At 36.7% G+C, this 7,270-nt stretch overlaps 1 pseudogene across 1 annotated transcript; it reads left to right on the top strand.

Moving 5' to 3' along the window:
- Positions 1–2,333: 2,333 nt before the first annotated feature.
- On the top strand, positions 2,334–6,704 carry LOC149258349 (beta-glucosidase 1-like; annotated as a pseudogene). The gene is made up of 9 exons (XR_016256006.1): positions 2,334–2,460; positions 2,704–3,144; positions 3,940–3,997; positions 4,051–4,142; positions 4,355–4,423; positions 5,742–5,828; positions 5,955–6,208; positions 6,295–6,410; positions 6,599–6,704. The product of XR_016256006.1 is annotated as a beta-glucosidase 1-like (transcript).
- Positions 6,705–7,270: the final 566 nt, after the last annotated feature.

The raw sequence follows: 7,270 nt of genomic DNA, 5'->3' as shown, positions 1-7,270 counted from the left end.
TTGGCCAAAAGACATCTGAGTCTTGAATGCTTGCTCAAAAGAGGAATCTGTTCCTCTACTCAGTCTGTGTTCATGAGACAACAGAGAAGCACTCAGCTCATCTACCGTGAACTGTGAGAGATCTTTTGTTTCTTCTATTGCTACCACAATAGATTCAAACCTTGAGGGTAAACATCTCAAGATTTTCTCTACAATCCTTCTATCTTCAAGAATCTCACCATGAGATCTTATCTGGGTTATCAAGCCAATAACCTGAGTGAAGAATGAATCTATTGTATCAGATTCCTTCATGCTGAGATTTTCAAAGTCTCTCCTCAACATCTACAACTTTGCAGTCTTCACCTTCTCCATGCCTTGGTAGGCAGTTTGGAGAATATCTCATGCCTCTTTGGATTTTGTTGCTGCAACAATCCGCGGAAAAACACTTTCATGTACTGATTGGAAGAGGAAAAAGAGGGCTTTGGCATCCTTCTTTCTGTCACCCTTCAACTGGTCTCTTTCTGCTACTGTCAAAGCAGCCAGTGTTGTTGCATCTGCAGGTTCAGCATAACCTGTTTCAACCAGCTCCCATATTCCTTGAGAAGCAAACAATGCTTTCATTGTTATGGACCAATAACTATAATTTTTCCCATTAAACTGTGGCAGTTGGGGATTTGTCAAACCTGTTCCAGCATCTGCCATCTTAACCTGTATTGGTAAAGAAAAGATACTGACTGTATTTTGAAAACAAGCAAAAACTTTCTCTGCTGGAAAAAATCTGCTCAACAAACTTCTTACAGCTCCTACAGTGAAAAACAATCTCTGTTTTTGACTCACTGAGTGCCTAGACTAGCTCTGATACCATGTTGGAATTTTCTGATAAACTCCATAACAAACAGACAAAAAATTGCTCTGTTTTTACACTCTGTTTTTGCACAGAAAAACAGAAAATCGTTTGCTGGAAACGGTGTTTCAGCAACACAGTTTGGTGTTGCAGCAACTGAGTTTGGTGTTGCAGCAACGCAGAATAACACTCTGTTTTTAACACACAAAAAAACAGAAAAATTCGTTCTCTGGAAATAGTGTTGCAGCGACGCAGTTTTTTTTCAGTTGTTGTAACTTGTGTTGCAGCAATGTTGTTCGTGGTGTTGCAGCAACGTAAATTTTTTGACGTCAAGTATTTTTTGAGTTACGGTGTAACAGCAATGGTGACGGTGTAACAGCGACAGGAAAAATTAACTTGTATTCATCAAAATAAACTAACTGTTACAGATTTGTCTTCCTCATACTGAGGGAATTTCACAACTTCTATTACAAAACAGATTTACCAAGGAACGCTTCTGTTCCACACAAATAACGTCTACCCTTTCTATCAGAAAACAACCAGAAATCAAATTACATTCAAATTTCTGCACTGCTGTGCATTTCGATGTTCTGAAATTATTCTTCTTCCTCACGCTACTGCGTGCTCTCCTCTGCTCTGTGTGATTCTTCAGCTGCTAACTTTAAAACAGAACTGCTGTGTGGTATTTATATGCTAAAACATATCTGATTAAAACAATAAAATATTACAAAATATCTTCTAATGTTTATCTCTGTATTTAATGCAGCAAGGCGGTGATGCTTCTATCAAAAAACAAGTCGGTTGTCTGCGGGGGAATTCAATTGAAACTTTAATGCATATTTATGTGCAAAAATATCGGGCTTGACTTTGTTGCACCGATCAGTCTGGAGAGTATTTACTGCAGATCAAATTCTTGTCCAGCTATTCATTGTCGCAGTTGGAATTAAATTCCAACAAATATAATTTTTTTAGTAAATTTAATCTCCTACTACATTACTACGCCTGTGGGAACAACTCCCCTCGTGCACCCCTGTCATCACTCCATGTCGTTTGATCCATCGTTAGACGATTGGATTGTTTTCTTCCATCGCTTTGAATTACAGCAACACGCGGGAAGTTGCACCTCGCTTGTTTTCTTCCATCGCTTTGAATTACAGCAACACGCGGGAAGTTGCACCTCGCTGGACACTTTCTGTTTTCCAGTTGCACAGTTATCGTTAGACGATTGGATTGTTCTCTTACATCGCTTTGAATTACACCAACACGCGGGAAGTTGCACCTCGCTGGACTCTTTCTGTTTTCCAGTTGCACAGTTATCGTATTGCAGTTGGCCCGTGTTCACGGTGTAATGAGACTCAGATCAGTAGGAAAGGAGCGGATGCAGATTTTCCGTTTTCCAGTTGCACAGTTATCGTATTGCAGTTGGCCCGTGTTCACGGTGTAACGAGACCGAGACCAGTAGGAGGTAAGGGTTTTACAGTTGGGAAGTTTGGTCGCGTTCACGGTGTAAAGCAAGGAGCGGATGCGGATTCACGGTGTAAGGAGGTAAGGGTTTTGCAGCTGGGAAATTTGGTTGTGTTCATGGTGTAATGAGACCGAGCCCGCAAGGAGCGGATGCAGATTCACAGTGTAAGGAGGTAAGGGTCTTGCTGGATTTATTCCTATTTTATGACTGATATATCAATGGTTATATTGTTGTAACAATTTACAGGTCTCTCTTTTATTGCTCATTGTAATGACTGGAGAATAAAAATTATGGGCATTTATATTTCTAAGTTTGATCCGAAGTATGTACAACTAAGTTGAGGCTTTTCCATAGCATATTATTGGTTGATATACACAACTTATGAGTGGTATGCAATTTTTTGTGTTAAATATAGGTTAAGTACGACTACCTGAAGCATATCCTAGCATCTATTTGGCTGTATTTGGCTGTAGCAATCTATTGTTCATGGTATGTAATATTTCTGAGTTGAACCTAAATGATATATAGTTGTTCTGAAGTATTGAATGGTGTATATTTGGGACTCTGTGTTTTTTATGGAATTAAAATACAAGAAAACACACTCAGAGTGTGAACTAAGTGACCGAAATGGAGATGGAAACGATGATTATCTTTCTTTTCCTTTATATAAATCTCTGCATTGCTGAGCACTTTGTATGGCAGCCAAGTCAAGAGGTCAACACTGGCGGGCTGACTAGAGCCAGTTTTCCCAAGTGTTTTGTGTTCAGAACGACGACTTCGACTTACCAGGTGGAAGAAGCTGACAAGTCCTATGGAGGACGGCCGAACATTTGGGTTAATTTTATCCGTCAACCAGGTATGCATTTTTTCCCAACTAAGTTGGTATCATTGGATCAATCGTATCCCTGCACTATAATGTTTGTCACACATTCAGGTTCTTCAGATTTTAGGGGTGTTTGGTTTTTTCTTTTCAGGGATTGTAGCTAACAATGTCACTGCCGATGTTATGGTGGATGATACCATCTTTATAAGGTATATGCTTCTTCTGCCATTTGTCCATTTTGGCCTTTTTCTCGTGAGAATTCAAATGATAAAATTTATGGTTTTTTCAATGGAAAAAAATTTTGTAGGAAAAATGCTGTTTCTGTCTTGAGTTATTTAAATGTGGAAATTTAACAGCGAATATTTGTTTCACAGAGCGATGTAGAGTTGATGGTAAATATGAAAATGGATGCCTACCGTTTTTAGATATGCTGGTCTAGGACTTTTCCATGTAGGAAGATACTTGGATTTTTATGGCTGTCCAAATTTAATATATGAATGAAAGATTTTGACTGTATTAAGTTTATAAGTTAAATATTTAAGTTACTTACATTAAATCCCAGCTTTTGCTTCAACCTACAAATAACTTTCAAAAATATAGAATGGATCCTTGAAATATAGTTTTTGGATCTGGGACTTACCAAGTGGAAGGAGTTGCCAAGTCCAATGGACGAGGGTCGAACATTTGGAATAATTTTATCCTTCAATCAGGTATGCATTTTTTCACAACTAAGTTGGTATCATTGGATCAATCATATCCCTGCACTGTGATGTTTTTCACACATTCAGGTTTTTCATATTTTAAGGGTGTTTGAGCTTTTCTTTTCAGGGATTGTAGCTAACAATGTCACTGCCGATGTTACGGTGGATGAATACCATCTTTATAAGTTATATGCGTCTTTTGTGGTTTGTCCATTTTGGCCTTTTCTTTTTCCATGAGAATTCAAATGATAAAATTTATGGTTTTTTCAATGGATGCCTATAGTTTCTCGATAACCTGGTCTAAGAGTTTTCCAAGTAGGCAGATACTCGGTTTTTTATCCTTGTCCAAACTTAATATATGAATGAAAGATTTTGACTCTATTAAATTGATAAGTTAAATATCTAATTTACTTACATTAAATCCTGGCTTTTGCTTCAGCCTAAAACTTTCAAAAATATAGAACGGATCCCTGAAGTATAGTTTATGGATCTAGGATTTATAACGGTGTTTTTGAAGTTGTGTGTATTTGATGATGCAAAAGGAGCAGGTCGGATCAATTACAAGGGTGCCCAATATTAAAATAATCTCATTAACTACCTACTTAAAAGAGGTAATTGTGCTAGCGTCTGATACAAATTCCTTCGGCTATTGCATTTTTTGAATTTTCAAAATGTAAAACGGGGAATTCCAGTAGTCTCCTAATCGTTGTGATAGGAATAATTGTAGTTCTGGCGGCTTATTCTTATTTTGTATCATCTGTTGCTTTGTTTTATTCATGCTTCTTGCAATCTATGTTCTAATGCAGTTGTCCCGTTAGGTTTACTTATACCAACTTTAAAAAGTTCTATCATGCTGGTTTTCAGTGTGTCTTACTACATCTCTGTCCATGTTCTACAGTATTTCTTGTGTCTTTGCTCAATGCTTGTATATCATTTAAAATGGCAGTCTGTGGTTAAAATAATTTGTGGTCTATGATTCTTGAGATTCTGGCCTATTTGTATTGATGGCTTACCTTTATTGACATGAACTCAAATTTCTGTAATTTGTGATCTATGATTCCTGAGATTCTGGAATATTTGTATTCATGGATTTATGGGAAGGAAACATTTAATGTCTGCAGTTTGTGAATTAGTTGTACAATACTTCCTATGGGTATGGCCAGTTGGATGACTACTGATTGGTATAGCATGTTTGTGTTCATAGCTAAAACCTTGGTTTCTATGGTGTAGACTGGTGCATTCCTGTGATTGTGGTATATTTCCATTGAAGTTGTGTATAATAGAAACTATTGCATGTGTTTCTCATTGTTGCAATTTATGCAATTAAAATTGTTATCTGTAACTAAGGCCTTCTTATTCTTATGACATTTACATTGTTAGCCTTTGGCCTTCACTAGCTGCTATCGCTAAAATTTGACTTCATTTTAGATATCATGCCCTCTACAATTTTTATCATTATGACTTATAATACTTCTTGTGGGTATGGCGTGTTGGATGACTACTAATTGGCATGGCCTGTTCGCGTTCATTACTAAAATCCCAGATTTTGTCATGTAGAGTGGTGCATTCTTGTGTGTTTCTTGTGGCTTATATCCACTTAACTGATTATGACTTATAATACTTCTTGTGGGTATGGCGTGTTGGATGACTACTAATTGGCATGGCCTGTTCGCGTTCATTACTAAAATCCCAGATTTTGTCATGTAGAGTGGTGCATTCTTGTGTGTTTCTTGTGGCTTATATCCACTTAAGTCCTGTAATAAAAACATTGCATATGTTTCTTATTGTTGTAATTTCTTCAATTCAATCTGTTTTCTGTGACTATGGCCTTATCATTGTTATGAATTTTATATAAAAGTTCTCTCAGTGTTACAGTGTTACCGTTTGGCCTTCACTAGCAGCTGTTGTAAAATTTCATTTCATTTTTAGGTATCACGCCCTATGCAAATGTTTATCACTATGATTTATCTGAAGCACTTGAAACAACCTATGGGGGTTGCTAAATTCTGGAGTTGTGTCAGTTATCTATATTTCATTACCACTGATGCAGAGCATGTAATTCAAAACCCATCTCATAATTTCCAGCTTCCGATACTTTCCATTGTAGTAATAATGACATACATATCAATTTTTGTTGCATAGTGAGGATTACGCAAAATTTGAAGAGTTTTGCTTCAAAACCTTTGGTGACAGGGTGCAATACTGGATGACATTCAATGAGCCACGGGTTGTTGCTGCTCTTCGTTATGACAACGACACTTTTTCTCCTAGAAGATGCTCTGCTCCATTTGGGAAACTGTACAGCAGGAAATTCTGAGACAGAACCCGACATTGTTGCACAGAATTCGCTGCTTTCACATGCTACTGTTGTAAAGATTTATAGAGAAAAGTATCAGGTCTGCTACAATGTAGCAAAAATTTGCTATTTAAATTTTAACAGAATGAAATGGCCACTGATGCTGAAAACTTTCTCCAACTGCAGCCCATGCAAAAGGGAAAAATTGGGATACTTTTGGACTTTGTATGGTATGAGCCTCTTACAAATTCTAGTGAGGACCAAGCAACGACTCAAAGATCAAGGGATTTCCATATTGGATTGTATGTGTGAATTTATTTCTTCCCTCTACTTATGTTGAATGAGAAGTGGTTTTCTTTTAATTGTATCAAAATTGCACACAAATTACAAGGTTCTTTATTTTTATTTTTTTTGTTTATGTTTGATAAATTTGTCTCCATTCATGTTATTCTTGTAATAAAAGTATGTTATTTGCTTTCATATTAGCTAGGTTTCTCCATCCCATTACGTATGGGAAATATCTTGATTCTATGGTGGAAATTGTTGGGACAAGGTTGCCAAGTTTACAAAGGAACAATCCCGAATGGTTTCCATAACACATTATTTGTTGATATACACATCTTATCAGTGGTATGCACTTCTTTTGTGTTTAATATACGATAAGTATTACTGCCTGAAGCATATCCTTATTTTTGAGTTGAACCTAAATGATATATAGTTGTTCTGAAGTGTTGAATGGTGTATATTTGAATGGTGTATATTTGGGACATCTTATGAAGTTACAAGTTTAAATTTAGAGAGGTGACATGCATTTTGACCAAATGCTCAAGAAAAAATAAAGTTAAATGGTAAAATGCAAAGGATGATGAATGGAGAAGCTCTCAAAGCTATGAGATTAGATAAGACCAGAACATCTAAACACCAAATGACCTGCATTGCATTCACCCTTTAACACAAACCAAACATAATATTTTCAGATGACCAAAGTTGATCTCAGCCCTTTGGCAGCAAACAAATTAGGAGAGCCAAGAGGAAATCTTACAATATTAGAGTATTCTTTCCACTACCAGCATGCTTTGTTCAACTTCACCAATTCTTTAAATGACTGAGTGCAAGCCCGTATGAGACAAAAACCCCACAAATTCAAGTTGTATGATATTTT

Source organism: Pinus tabuliformis, chromosome 6 (genome assembly GCF_031772625.1).
Source record: "Pinus tabuliformis cultivar Carrire ecotype Pingquan chromosome 6, CPIR1, whole genome shotgun sequence".
Taxonomy (NCBI): domain Eukaryota; kingdom Viridiplantae; phylum Streptophyta; class Pinopsida; order Pinales; family Pinaceae; genus Pinus; species Pinus tabuliformis.
This window is presented reverse-complemented; position numbering and strand designations above follow the sequence as displayed.